The following is a 14,724-nucleotide window of genomic DNA, read 5'->3' on the forward strand; positions in this document are numbered from 1 at the left end:
TTTAATAAAATGAATTTCAAACATAGCACCACAAAAATTTCAACAAATATATTATTATTTCATTATGCATTGAATCTATATACTGCCCTATACTTGAGGTTCTCAGAATAAAATCAGAATATAAAACCGCAAAATACTTAATCAAAATAAAAAGAACAACAACCCAATACCCCCCCCCCAAAAAAAGTGCATAGAGTGTCAATTAAATCAACCAAAGTCCTGGTTAAAATGGAATGTTTTTGCCTGGCGCCTAAAGGTGTCTAATGAAGGCGCCAGGTGAATTACCCTGGGGAGAGTATAACACACACACACTCCATAAATCTCTAAATAAGTAGGACAAAGGACAATACATTGGTTTCTGAAAATGGAGGGGGGGATCACTTGGTGCTTGTGTGATATTGTCAATGTCTCCTCAGGAGCAAAGGTCTAGAAAATTTAAAGAGCTGGTGGATCATCTAAACATCCCATTGTAACAAGTAAAGTAAGAGTACTTGTGTATTATCATAACAGCCACTCTGCCCCACACCTTCCATAACTCAGAATTTACTAGCTCTCATGGTAGCAAAAAGTGGTGAAACGTGACTGTGTTTCTGTCCAGCGAAGGCCAAATGAGACCAAACTCATAAAATGTCTGCAAGTGTGTTTCAGTAGCTTGGCGATGTGCTTTCTCTCCTACTTTCTCATATATTCTGCAGAAGTTCGACACTTGTGAGGCATCACACGGTCTTCATCCTATGGATAGTTGGTTGTTGTCGTTCCTCACTTCTGCACCTGCTCCAGATAAAACATAGGGAGGGAAACATAGCAGTATATGGTTGGATATGTCCACTCCTTGTATTTTAAGAGTGTACCTCTGCTGGCAAAGCGTGCAAGAAACAGCTGAGCCATCGAAAACTAAGGAAGATGCACATGCACATGCAAATAGGGAATAGCTCCTTCTTTCACCCATGTGGTCCACTAGAACTGTACTGGACTGACTAGCAAGAAGTGCCTGGCAGGGGTGCCAAATGGAAGAAAAGATGGGGGCAGGAAAGTCCCTCCCTACATAATCAATCAATGCCCATCAACCTTGGAAGGGGGTGTCAAAGGGACCTTGGCCTCTAGGAGTTGGCTCCTATGGTGCCTGGCATTAACTGGCAATTTGAAGGAAGACCAAAAATTGTGGTTTTTAAATGGATAGTGTAATTTGGCTCTAACCCAACCTGGGAAGCACCTGATCCAACCCCAATAAAGCCTGGGCAGGGTGTCTGGAGGTCCTGGGCTGCCCAGACACCAGACCTCACCCCCCCCCTTAGACTGCTGATGTGGTCCAATGGAAAGTAGCACAATTCATTTGGCACCAGTTTGGCTGCAGGAATTGCTGGAAGGACACCATCTTAGGGACTCCACTCCCGATTTGTGTGGGCTTTACTCATGAGTAAAGATATCCCACAAGACAGTGGAGGTTTAGGACCAGAATGAATGAATGAGTCTTTATTTGCATCAGCCACTGGCCATAGCAATAAAACAACAATACGATATACAAAGAATAAAGATTTAAAAAGTCAATTATATAAAATACACTTTAGAGTTTTGAATCAAGAGTCAAATAGTGGTAAAGGGGGGTTGGACTCGATGGCCCTTGTGGTCTCTTCCAACTCTATGATTCTATGAAAGGTAAAAGTAAAGGGACTCCTGACCATTAGGTCCAGTTGTGGTCGACTCTGGGGTTGCAGCGCTCAACTTGCTTTATTGGCCGAGGGAGCCGGCGTACAGCTTCTGGGTCATGTGGCCAGCATGACTAAGCCACTTCTGGCGAATCAGAGCAGCACACGGAATCGCCATTTACCTTCCCACTGGAGTGGTACCTATTTATCTAGTTGCGCTTTGACGTGCTTTCGAACTGCTAGGTTGGCAGGAGTACGGACCAAGCAATGGGAGCTCACCCCATCGCGGGGATTCGAACCGCTAACTTTCTGATCAGCAAGCCCTAGGCTCAGTGGTTTAACCCACAGCGCCACCAACTGTGGATATTATTCTAATTGTCCTGGCTAAAAACCTTGCAACCTTTGCTGTCACCTGCTCATCTTGATCTGTCAAGAGAAAGGACACTGTGACAGTGGCTAGGAGACCTGGAATGGACAATAAAAGAGGGGTGGTAACCTCATTCCTCTAGTCTTTATAAAGAGGTTTAGCACCAGAATTTTCCATCTCCTAAATGGGCTACCTTCCCAGATTGGCAAGCCCCACCTGCCCCTCACTTCCCTCTACAGCTTGTGCAGAAACTGTCTTCTTGACCGTTGGACCCATGATTGGCGTCGTCCACTCAATCCACTGGAGCCTGCCTTTGCATGCAGGGGAAGTCCAGTTAACTAAAAGTATGCAGTTATTGCACCAAATTCATCCTGATGCTCTTTTAACTTCATCAAAGATAGGTGATGAAGGTTCAGTAAACAGCTTGATGTATGCATATGGGATTTATGGAGTTCAGAAGGTACAAATGATTCAAAGACGGTGACATTTTAAAGCACTGTGAAGCTGCAATAATATTTGTAGACGGCGTTTCTTTATTAGTAGTACCTTCCAGAGCCAAGCATGAAACAAACAAGCAAAAAAAAAAAAAAGCTTTAGCCAGAGTTTCTAGAGAAATTTCCCACCAAGATGCAATTGCTGTAGGAGTCAATTCTTCCAGAATGCACTGTTTCTGACCTTTTCCTTCTGTTTCAGCTGGACTTTGTTGAAAGGGCCCAGTTTCCTGTAGTGACGCAGTATTAAGGTCCACAAATAACAACACTTTGGTGGTCCCGAGCCTCAAGGAGGTTAGATTGGTTTCAGCTAGGGCCAGGGCCTTTTCAGCACTGGCCCCAATGTGGTGGAACGCTCTGTCACAAGAGACTAGGGCCCTGCGGGACTTGACATCTTTCTGCAGGGCCTGTAAGACAGAGCTGTTCCACCTGGCCTTTGGTTTGGACTCGGTCTGACCCTTATGTTTCCCTCCCCTTATGGTCTTGATTTATCAGCTATTTTAAAATGAGGCTGCATTTTAACTTGTATTTTAAATTGGGTTTTTCCCTCCCTCTCTTTTTTCCCTATTATGTTTTTACTGTGATTTTATTTTATTGGAGTTAGCCACCCTGAGACCAGCTCTGGCCGGGGTATAAATGATTTTTTATAATAATAATAATAATAATAATAATAATAATAATAATAATAATAGATGGGCTTAATTAACTGTACCGAGAAGGAGGGAGAGCTTGCTTTCCCCTAGCTTTCCCCTTCCCGCTGGTGCACTCTGGGAAAATATAATGGCAGCCATTACAAGCAGAAAAAAGTCAAGCTGCAGACCAATGTGAGGAAGAATAAATCAGAATCTTAATTAGTGAATTAGGGTTGCTATATTCCCAAAACTGAAAATCCAAACGAAGTTGTTGAGTTTTGTTTTTGTTTTTAGTTTTTGGGCTTTGGGAGAATGTATGCGGGGAAACCCAGACGTATTGAATGCTGAAACAAACACGATTTCCACAATTATTTATTTCCTAAGATTTATACACCATTTGATTGTGAAAGAACCTCAAAGTTAAGACAGAACAATAAAATTGAGAAAAAATTCACAGTTTTAAAACATACGAAAGCTAAAATGTAAAAGCAGCTTGCAATTACCTCAGATTTCTAACCATCTGGGTGGGCTTGTCAGAAAACAAGACATCTGCTTGATCTGAATAGTTGCGAGTTACGAAGTGCAGATGCTGCCAAACAGATAACAGAGAAATTGTGAAGAAGAAGAAGAAGAAGAAGAAGAAGAAGAAGAAGAAGAAGGGCAGAAAACATTTCACCCTTTCTCTAAACAAATAGGATAGAGGATAATAAATTGGTTTTTGAAAATGGAGCGTTGAGGAAAAAAAATTGTGCCTTTGCAATATTTCCGGACGGTGGAAAATCTCCTCAGAGGCAAAGGCCTTGAAAATTTAAAGAGCCGATTTAAACATCCCATTGCAACAATGTTTACTCTGTAAAGTTTATTATCTTAACAGCCACTCTTTGCCCCATGCGTTCTGTAACTCAGAATTTACTAGCTCTCACGGGAGGAAAAAGTTGTAAAACGTGACTGAGTTGAGAGTAGGTCATGGGGAATGCAATATTTTGCTGCACATCCCCCCTCCCTTGTATGTATTGATTTTGGTAGTCAATACAAGTACAGATTCTTTGGGACGCTAGAGCCAAACATTAATTTTTCAGCCTGTTCCATCTGGGTCTCCTTTGTCTGCTGTTAGGCAGGCAATCCCTAGTAGTCAGTTCTCTCCAGCCATTACCCAGCAACTGTCTGTCCATCCTTCATTCTTTCCTGGTGACTTGTGCTTCGGTCTCGTTTCTTCCCATGTTTTAGACTGGCTCAAATCATGGGGTCACTAGCCAGATCTGGAAAGGAGGGTTTGGTATGACTCCTATTTGGAAGTCAGGTGGGCAGATGCTGAGAGACAGAGACCTTATGCTCTTAAGTGGGCATAGTGGAGCATCACGTTTGGTGAGTTCCATGGATTGCGAATTGCATTTGTAGGGTAGATCATCACAGGCACCTCTGGTCCTGGATTAAGGCATTCTTATTTTTATTTTTTTCTGTGGCAGCTGCACCACCCACCAGCCTGAACCAGCATGGCCAATGGCCTGGGATGATGGAAGCTGAAGTCCAACAATATGTATAGGGCAAGTGGCAGCCGAGACCACATAGCACCGGTCTTGAAATATCTACATTGGCTACCAGTATGTTTCCAAGCACAATTCAAAGTGTTGGTGCTGACCTTTAAAGCCCTAAATGGCCTCAGCCCAGTATACCTGAAGGAGTGTCTTCACCCCCATCATTCTGCCCGGACACTGAGGTCCAGCGCCAAGGGCCTTCTGGCGGTTCCCTCACTACGAGAAGCCAAGTTACAGGGAACCTGGCAGAGGGCCTTCTCGGTGGTGGCACCCACCCTGCGGAATGCCCTCCCACCAGATGTCAAAGAGAACAACCACCACCAGACTTTTAGAAGACATCTGAAGGCAGTCCTGTTTAGGCAAGCTTTTAATGTTTAACAGACCACTGTATTTTATTACTTTGTCGGAAGCCGCTCAGAGTGGCTCGGGGAAACCCAGCCAGATGGGCGGGATATAAATAATAAATTATTATTATTATTATTATTATTACCCTCATGACATCATATAGTGGTAACACCCACTATTTGTACTTTCCAGAAACAATTGAAGATACTCTTGTTCCAATAAACGTTTCATGGATGTTTGTTTCAATTGCTCAGAAACCTATATTTAATTGCTTCTATTGTATGATTGACAATCACCTTGACATTTCAGTGAAAGGCGATTCATTAATATCCTCCTCATCCTTATTAAAAATAACCATTGAAGTTGTGAGATTAAAAGAAAAAGAAAAGCATTTAGTTTTCTTCTGGTGAGATTCAAAGAACAGAGGCAGCTTAAAGAGAAGCTATGTACCTGTTGCAAGGAGAAGCAAACCTTCTCTTTGCCATTTTGCTCTTGTTAAGCGATGCCTCCTGGTGGCTGCTTGGTGACTGGTATAAAACAAACACAAATGCCACTTGGGGAGATATTTTATAAGTTGTTTATTTTTTATAAAAAAAACTCATATCCTGTCCCCCCCCCCCCCCCAGAGCAGAAGCTGTTCTAAGTGGCAAGAACCACAAGAAAAGCAACCCACCGTAAAAACCGAGCGGCTTAATCTGAGCAAGATCTTCCCCACAAGGGCCTGTTAAGATGAAACATAGAATTAGAGTTGGAAGGGGCCAAGGGTCATCTAGTCCAACCCCCTTCAATGCAGGAATCTCAGCTAAATCATCCATGACAGATGGCCACTGTTATGTACTGAGTTGAATAGGATCCGAACTGCAGCAGTCTGATTGGTCCTAGAAAAAAAGGATTCAGAATGCAGCAGTCTGATTGGTCCTAGAACAATGCAGCAGTATGATTGGTTGGCAGGAACCACCCAATCCTGCTCCAGATAGAAGTGAATCCACAATCTGATTGGCTTACAGTAGAATTCCAGAATTAGCCAATCATGTGCAGCCCATTGTGTAAATAATGTATATAAAGCAGATACTGTGAGGGGACTTTCATTCATTCCTCCTCACCACTATGAGCTGAATAAAGAGCATGAAATCACTTTGCGACTCTGAGTATATTTCACTGGCGACGAAGGTGGGATCCCGCTGAGCTGACTGCCACACACCGCACCGCAGCACTGCCACCTGCCGCACCGCTGCCTCGCACCGTGTATCCAGGCTTCAGCTCCGGGACACAAGGAACTCAGAATGGCAACCGACAGCAGCTTCTCGCCATTTAACCCAGCATCTGGAGACTGGGAAGCGTACGCCTCCCGTTTCACCTTCCTCCTAGAAGCCAAAGGGGTCACCGACGAAGAAGACGCCAAGAAGAGGGCGATATTCTTCAGCGTCTGTGGAGAGGAGACGTTTGAAATCGCCCGGGCTCTCCTTGCGCCTGAAGACGTCGCTACTGTTCCATACAAAACAATAATGGAACAGCTGAAGGGGCACTTTTCGCCGCAGCCCTCAGTGGTGGCTCGGCGAAATGCCTTCTACGCAAAGCGGCAAGCCCCTGGGGAAACCATAACTGGGTTTGTGACCTCTCTCCGCCAAGCCGCCCGGTTCTGCAACTTCTCAGAGCTGGAGAACATGCTTCGTGACCGCCTCGTCGGTGGCCTGAAGGACGAGAAGCTGCAACGACGCCTCTACGCTAAGAAGGACCTAACGTTCCAGGCCGCTCTGGAGGAGGCCCTGGCAATGGAAGCTGCCGAGAGGTCGACGCAAGAGGCACGGCTGAGCCTGCCATCCCAACCGAGGGTCCACCACGAAGACCTCACCGACGACTCAGGATCCGACAGGGAGGTGGTGCACCGAGTACAGCAGCGCACTCAAGCAGCGCACAGACCACAGCTGCCTCGACGAGAAGGAGGAAACTGCGCAAGCTGTGGGGAGAGTCACGAGAGGAGGACCTGCCGTTTCCGCAACGCAGAGTGCAGGCAGTGCAGAAAATCGGGACACATCGCTCGGGTGTGTCGGGCTCGGCCCACCCAACACCAGGCATCAGATGACCAATCCAAGAGCCCCAGGTCCCGGGGCCCAACGCACCAAGGCAACTCGACGGAGATCACGGACTGCCAGGTATACCAGTTGCCCCACCCCAACGTAGAGAAAATTTATGTAGAGGTACAGATAGAGGGGGCCCCATGCCGCATGGAGCTTGACACGGGTTCAACTCTATCCATAATCTCGGCAAGGACCTTAAGGAAACTGTGTCCTACTGGGGGTCCCAAACTCAGGCCGGCCCCATTCACCCTACGGGACTTCCAGAAACGTAAGGTCCCCACAATGGGGGTGGGGACCTTCAGGGTGCAATACCGAGGGCGGACGCGGCAACTGGACTTGCTTGTGGTCAAGGGCCCCTACATTAGCTTACTGGGATTGGCATGGTTTGGACCACTGGGGCTAGCTGTCACCGGGGTGAACAACACTAGCTTACAAGTGGATGTGGACGCCATATGCAAGGAATTTCCAGGGGTTTTCGACGGGAAATTGGGACAGTATACGGCCCCCCCATTGCGCTACAGCTTGACCCCGCAGTACGACTGGTCAGGCTCAAGGCCCGCCGGGTCCTGTTCGCCTTGAAACCCCGTATAGATGAGGAATTGGACCGACTCGTGGAGCAAGGAGTGCTGGAGCCGGTGCCTAATGCCCCCTGGGAAACCCCAATCGTCACACCCGTCAAGCCTAATGGTTCGGTCCGCATCTGCGCAGACTACAAATGTACCATAAACAAGGCTACCACTACCGGAAACAGGCCCTGACCCAGAACCTGCACAAGAGGTTATGAGCCTGGAGCTGCTTCCCGACCGCCCCATTCAGGCACAAGAAGTTGCACACCATTCCAAGAAAGATAGGGTCATCTCCCGGGTCCTGGACTGGGTGTGGAGGGGATGGCCCAGCAGCAGCCCCGGGCCAGAATTAGCCAATCATGTGCAGCCCATTGTGTAAATAATGTATATAAAGCAGATACTGTGAGGGGACTTTCATTCATTCCTCCTCACCACTATGAGCTGAATAAAGAGCATGAAATCACTTTGCGACTCTGAGTATATTTCAGCCACCCAACCTCTGCTTAGCAGCGATACTTTTATGTTTGAAATTCCTTCTCAGCAAAGGTGCTTCTATGTACTTAAAAAGACTTGCATATAAATTGCATACGCTAATTTATATGTAGATATTGCAATGTTGGGGACGCGGGTGGCGCTATGGGTAAAACCTCAGCGCCTAGGACTTGCCGATCGCATGGTCGGTGGTTCGAATCCCCGCGGTGGGGTGCGCTCCCGTCGTTCGGTCCCAGCGCCTGCCAACCTAGCAGTTCGAAAGCAGCCCCGGGTGCAAGTAGATAAATAGGGACCGTTTACCAGCGGGAAGGTAAATGGCGTTCCGTGTGCTGCGCTGGCTCGCCAGATGCAGCTTGTCACGCTGGCCACGTGACCCGGACGTGTCTGTGGACAGCGCTGGCTCCCGGCCTATAGAGTGAGATGAGCGCACAACCCTAGAGTCTGGCAAGACTGGCCCGTACGCGCAGGGGTACCTTTACCTTTATTACAAAGTTAGCTCCCTGAACTAATTAAAGATGGTTGGTGGCTGGGATCCATCCAGCCCTGAGCTTTCCAGAATGGCATAGTGATAATAAAGGCATAGGGACCCCTGACTGTTAGGTCTAGTCGTGGATGACTCTGGGGTTGTGGCGCTCATCTTGCTTTATTGGCCAAGGGAGCCAGCGTAGAGTTTCCAGGTCATGTGGCCTGCATGACTAAGCCGCTTCTGGCGAACCAGAGCAGTGCACGGAAACGCCGTTTACCGTCCCACCGGAGTGGTACCTATTTATCTACTTGCACTTTGACGTGCTTTCGAACTGCTAGGTTGGCAGGAGCAGGAACCGAGCAACGGGAGCTCACCCCGTCGCAGGGATTCAAACCACAACCTTCTGATCGGCAAGTCCTAGGCTCTGTGGTTTAGACCACAGCGCTACCTGCGTCCCTTTTATAGTGATAATAATTGGTTTAAAATAAAATTAAAAGCGGAGGGAGAATGCAGGAAATCTGGGGTCCATCAGAAAAGACCTGGGGCTCAGAAAGGTAGGGAAGGACCATGGCTCAGTGGCAGAGCATCTGCTTTGCATGCAGAAGGCCCCGGGTTCAAGCCCCAGTATCTCCAGGTGGGGATGGAAGAGATCTGTGTCTGAAATCCTAGAGGGCCAGTCAGTGCAGAGAATACACTCATCCACACTTGGGTTTAACATGCAATTTCTTCCGTTTGCCCCATTATTTCTAGGCATGGGTCTGAGAAGTTTTCTTTCATCCCGCCACTTCCCCAGGGAAAACCCGCTGCTCATTGCTAAATAGGAACAAACAACAGTCTGCAGAAAACTCAATGGACGTTTGCTCCGATTGAGCTCTAGAGAGTGGCTTTTCCTAGGGGACGAGAGGAACTGTTAATAAATGCTGAGCCACTCTCAAACACCCCTAGTTCTATGCAGGAAAACTCTGGGAATTGTAACACGGGTGACCTTGTCAGTAAATGGTAAAGGTAAAGGGACCCCTGACCATTAGGTCCAGTCATGGCCGACTCTGGGGTTGCGGTGCTCATCTCACTTTATTGGCCAAGGGAGCCGGTGTACAGCTTCCAGGTCATGTGGCCAGCATGACTAAGCCGCTTCTGGTGTACCAGAGCAGTGCACGGAAACGCCGTTTACCTTCCCGCCAGAGCGGTACCTATTTATCTACTTGCACTTTGACGTGCTTTCGAACTGCTAGGTTGGCAGGAGCAGGGACCGAGCAATGGGAGCTCACCCCGTCGCGGGGATTCGAACCGCCGACCTTCTGATCGGCAAGTCCTAGGCTCTGTGGATATTTTAATCCACAGTGCCACTCGCGTCCCTGACCTTGTCAGTACCTCTCTTAAAAACCTGATCCAGTGTTCCTGCTGGGAACTAAAGTTCATTTCTTTGTTATCTTGTGATTGTGGGGGAGAGTGACTTGCCCAGGTAGCATAGCCCCCACATTTGTTTTTTAAAAAGAATCCTCTCTGCACGTCTTACGCACTTTATTAGCAATTTGTTGCTCTTGCTGACGCAAATCGCTCAAGAGTTATCGGCTAATAAATGGCACCCACAGCCCTATTAAAGAGATAAATGATTTGTTGGTTAGCGTCGGGCAGAACACACGGGAGCAGAGCGACAGAAAATCAAACTTAAGAAAGTGCTACGAGAAAATATTGCATCTTGATTAGTGTCAAAGAATCTATACCACCCCTCTGGACTCTTAATAATGGTGCCTTGGAAAGTCCCTATCAGCATAGCTGGTTAAGGAAAGAGCAAGTTTTCCCCCCTTCTCCCATTTTTAAGCAAGGAGAAAACCACCATTGAGAAAAGTGGGATTCCTTTTATTGAACAACATTTATATACTGCTTGGCTGTGCAAAAACCCGTCAGCCGTTTTCAAACATATGAAAAGGTTAACATGATTGATAAAAACAGTTAAAAACGGGCATTTTGAATTGATTTTAGAATGAATTGATTTTAGAATGTATTTCAAATAATTGACTGTGATTTTATGTAAAATGTTAGTTTTACAGTTGTTAGCCGCTCTGAGCCCGGCTTTGGCTGGGGAGGGTGGGAAGTAAATAAATAAATAAATAAATAAATAAATAAATAAATAAATAATAATAATAATAATGATAATAATAATTTAAATATGTTCAGAAAATGATTAAAATGAACAGTAGCTAAAAAGAAATGAAGCATATGTAACTTAAACAAAAATGGTTTAAGCAGGCAACAAAAGGAATACAGCAAACTTGCCTGCCTGGTGTCAATAGGCAGGAAGTTCCGAAGTGTTGCTGCCAAAAAGAAAGAACGATTTCGTACAAGTGCGGAATGAGTATTATGTCGGCACCTGTAATTCTGCAGACTGAGGTCTAGTGGGCATATATGGGGAAAGGCGGTTACTGTTTAGTACCAACGACAGGGAGACTAAAAGAAGAGTGTTCAACAAAAAGAAGAGTGTTCCACAAGAATCATGACGAGGCCAATGATCTGTGGGAGCTATTATATTTATCTTGTAATCCAATTTCCACCTCGCCTTTCTTCCCCATAGTGGAAACTTAGGGTGACCAAATGCACCACGTTCAACCCAGTTACAGGAAAGCATTAAAAAAACTTGTTAGATCCTGCTGACACAGCTTTCTGGCTGCCTCTTGGTGCTTGCTGTAACTATTAGAAGTAGCATTTGAAAAAGGATACTGGAAAGACTTTGCTTTCCCCCACAACCTGCTAGATGACCACTTATCCTTGGTGATCTAAGCTTCTCCACACAAGGCCTCCATCTTTCTGCCTCGTGCATAAAATAAGATTTAAAAATATTTCTTAATTTATTGCTCCACTCCCCCCCACTTTTCTCCCCATAATCAAAACAAAACCATCGTTTAATCAGAGAAAGCAGGCATTAGTTTGTAAATGTTTGTCGCATTAAATCTGTTAGTCATAAAGCCACCGCAAAACTCATGTTTGCTTTAGCAGAGTTATCCCTCGATTTTGGATTTCACACTCCCAGAATTACAGGCACCTTTTTTTTTTTTTTTTGGCCTCAGGTCTCTGCCCAATCCTTTACCTTTTTACTTCACTATTTCAAAATAAGAACACAGACCTACAGATGTAGCAGGGGGAAATAAAACAACAGTGGTACTACAAGCTTGAATGACAAAACTTATGTGTCTGAGGGACAGTCCCTGAAGTTTTAAGAGCACAGGAAGTTGCCTGGGTTCATTGTCTGCAATGATTGGTAGTGGCTTTCCTGGATTTCATTCAGACGTATTACCAGTCCGACCTGGAGATGGCAAGGACTGAATCTGGGATCTTCACCATGCAAAGTAGATGCTCTTTTTCCCCAAGCTCTATAGTAGCTGAACACTTCTTTGGGTTTTTGTGACATATTTAACAGCTTCCAATGTACAGTGGTGCCTCGCAAGATGAAATTAATCTGTTCTGCGAGTCTCTTTGTCTTGCGGTTTTTTCGTCTTGCGAAGCACGGCTATTAGCGGCTTAGCGGCTATTAACGGCTTAGCGGCTTTAAGAAAAAGGAAACAAACTCGCAAGACGTTTCGTCTTGCGAAGCAAGCCCATAGGGAAATTCATCTTGCGGAACGACTCAAAAAACGGAAAACTCTTTCGTATTGCGCGTTTTTCGTCTTGCGAGGCACCACTGTAATGTGAGTTTCATAGCAATACAGTCGTACCTTGGAAGTGAAACAGAATCCGTTCCGGATGTCTGTTTGACTTCCAAAACGTTCAAAAACCAAATCACAGCTTCTTATTGGCTGCAGGGTTCGGGTTCCAAAAGAACACTTGCAAACCGGTACAATCACTTCCAGGGTTTGCATGTAAAGTAAGCAATAGAACTCCAATCTAGATGTAACTAGAGCTATGTACAATTATAGTCAAATTTGTGTCCTTCAAGAATCACCGCAAGTCAAATCACTAGGATAAGCTGTGCAAACGCCCTGCTAGTCGCAGCTGCCACCATCCAAACACTCCAAAAAGGTAAACCTAAATTGGTCCCACCAGCACTTTTCGCCATTTCTATGAACCACTTTTATTGTGGCTGGTTGCAGTAGATATAGAGGACGATCCAACGAGAGCTGTAGGGTTCAAAACAATCGCCTCTCCACCAAAAAGAAAACAACTGCAGAAGAAATGGGCCTTCTTGTTGGATTTGCTGCATAGTTGGCGAATTCTCACCAGCAGTTTAAGGTCTAACTTTTACTAGTGTCAACTACGTGCAAATCAAGCGACCATCTACACAGATGGAGAAAAACACAGCCCCACCCAGCAAGGTTATCTCAGGTAAGTTGAGACAGGGGAGAGGCTAATTTCTTGGAAAAACCATGCTCGGGCAATAAATCCCACACCCTGTAGCATGAACTTTCCATATACCTCAATCCTAAACATTTACGAAGCCATATTTGCTGGCAGTGCAGGTTATTAGATGGCTCATTACACTATGCAGGCACATCCTATGCGCTGTCTGTTGCCATGTAGTCTTTTTAGTACATCTATCCGATAGTCTTCACCTGGTTTAACCGACATGGTCCCCGTGTCCTCAAGGTAACTTTGATTTTCCTACACTTATCGCTTTAGCGTAGCTATCAAGAAATACTCAACCAGAATCTAAGCATTTCCCCATGGGCCAAGGTTAAGGATGGACACATCTGAATCCAGACTTTGGATTCAGCTAGATCCTGAAGTGCCGTAGGTAGAACAGGAACAGGGAACCTGTGGTGTTCCAAATGCTGTTGAAGTACATTGTCCAGATCCCTGGCAGTTTGGTGATGCTGGCTGGGGCTGATGCGTCCCAATATCTAGAGGACTACAAAATCTCCTTTCCCCCACTCTGTTGACGAAGTGGGCACAGAAGACCAGGCTCAGACCATTTAATCATAGGATTGTACACTCATATTCATTTCTGACCCCAACACATCAGCCACGGCAACTCTCAGCGAGAACGTGATCTGTGCGGGATGCACGTTCGCAACCTGTAGCAGTGTGTCTGTGCACGTGCGGGTTGCAATTCGGTGCTTCTGTGCACGCGCAAAGCGCGATATAGCGCTTCTGTGCATGCGCGACCGCCGAAACCCAGATGTAACCCATTCCGGTACTTCTGGGTTTTAGCAGCATGTAACCTGAAAAAAACGCAACTTGAAGCGTCTGTAACCCGAGGTATGACTGTACTGATGAGAATATTTAAAAGATGTAGTAAATGGAAGGCTCCATCTCTCACCCATTTTCTTTCTTTTTTTAAAAAAAATCCAAGATAATTCAGATCATAGTAAGCAAAAGGAAAGGGCTAAGTAACGATGCAAGAGAATGCTGATGTAACATTCATGTTACTGCTATTTCCCCCCCCCCCCCTGAAGTGTAATTGTTTGAACCAAACAGATTTACTTCTATTACTTGCATGTCTAGGCTTCACTCACATCAAGGGCACAGTTTAAGTTTAGAAAAGTGGCATTGCAGTTTGATTTTGTGATCAAGATGGCAATATAAAGTACAACAATATACAGGAAAATACAGGTGACAATACAAACAAACAAACAAACAAACAAACAAACAAACCCATCTTTCTAAAATACATTACTTCTGTAAAGCATAATCCATTGCCAAATCTAATGGCTGTCTTTCTGCAACCAGCTGACAACAAAGAGGTCCCCCCCCAGAAGACAACCATCACACACCTGTTGTAGATGTGTCCAGAGTAGTTATGGGAATCACTGAACTACCACACTGAATAGAACAAGTCTGGAATCCAAACTGGACATTCTGCAAGGGGGCACCAAACACAAACACTATAATTCTGGGAGTAGAATAGCAAGTGATATGGCACCTGAAAAAACCCCCTATTATTAGTCATTCACATATTGTGGAAAAATGACAACCCCCCCGCAAAAAAAAACAACAACTCTGCATGCAGAGGTCAATCACACTGTACTCCTCACATATCACTGCATATGTGGTTGTTGTGTCACAGCAGAGAAGGGACCAAAAGGGACAGTAGATAGTAGACACCAAGGGGGGGAAAAGGAAATATTTTTATTGGAATGGGTCGGCACCAGAGTACTATCATCCTGAAAGGTCA

At 45.6% G+C, this 14,724-nt stretch overlaps 1 long non-coding RNA gene across 1 annotated transcript in view; it reads left to right on the forward strand.

Annotated features, from left to right (window-relative positions):
- The window catches only part of LOC310695854, a 255,022-nt gene that overhangs the window by 176,819 nt on the left and 63,479 nt on the right, over positions 1–14,724 (forward strand). The gene's annotated exons all lie outside the window — the stretch shown is intronic.

This window comes from Podarcis liolepis, assembly GCF_965112155.1.
Source record: "Podarcis liolepis genome assembly, chromosome: 16".
Taxonomy (NCBI): domain Eukaryota; kingdom Metazoa; phylum Chordata; class Lepidosauria; order Squamata; family Lacertidae; genus Podarcis; species Podarcis liolepis.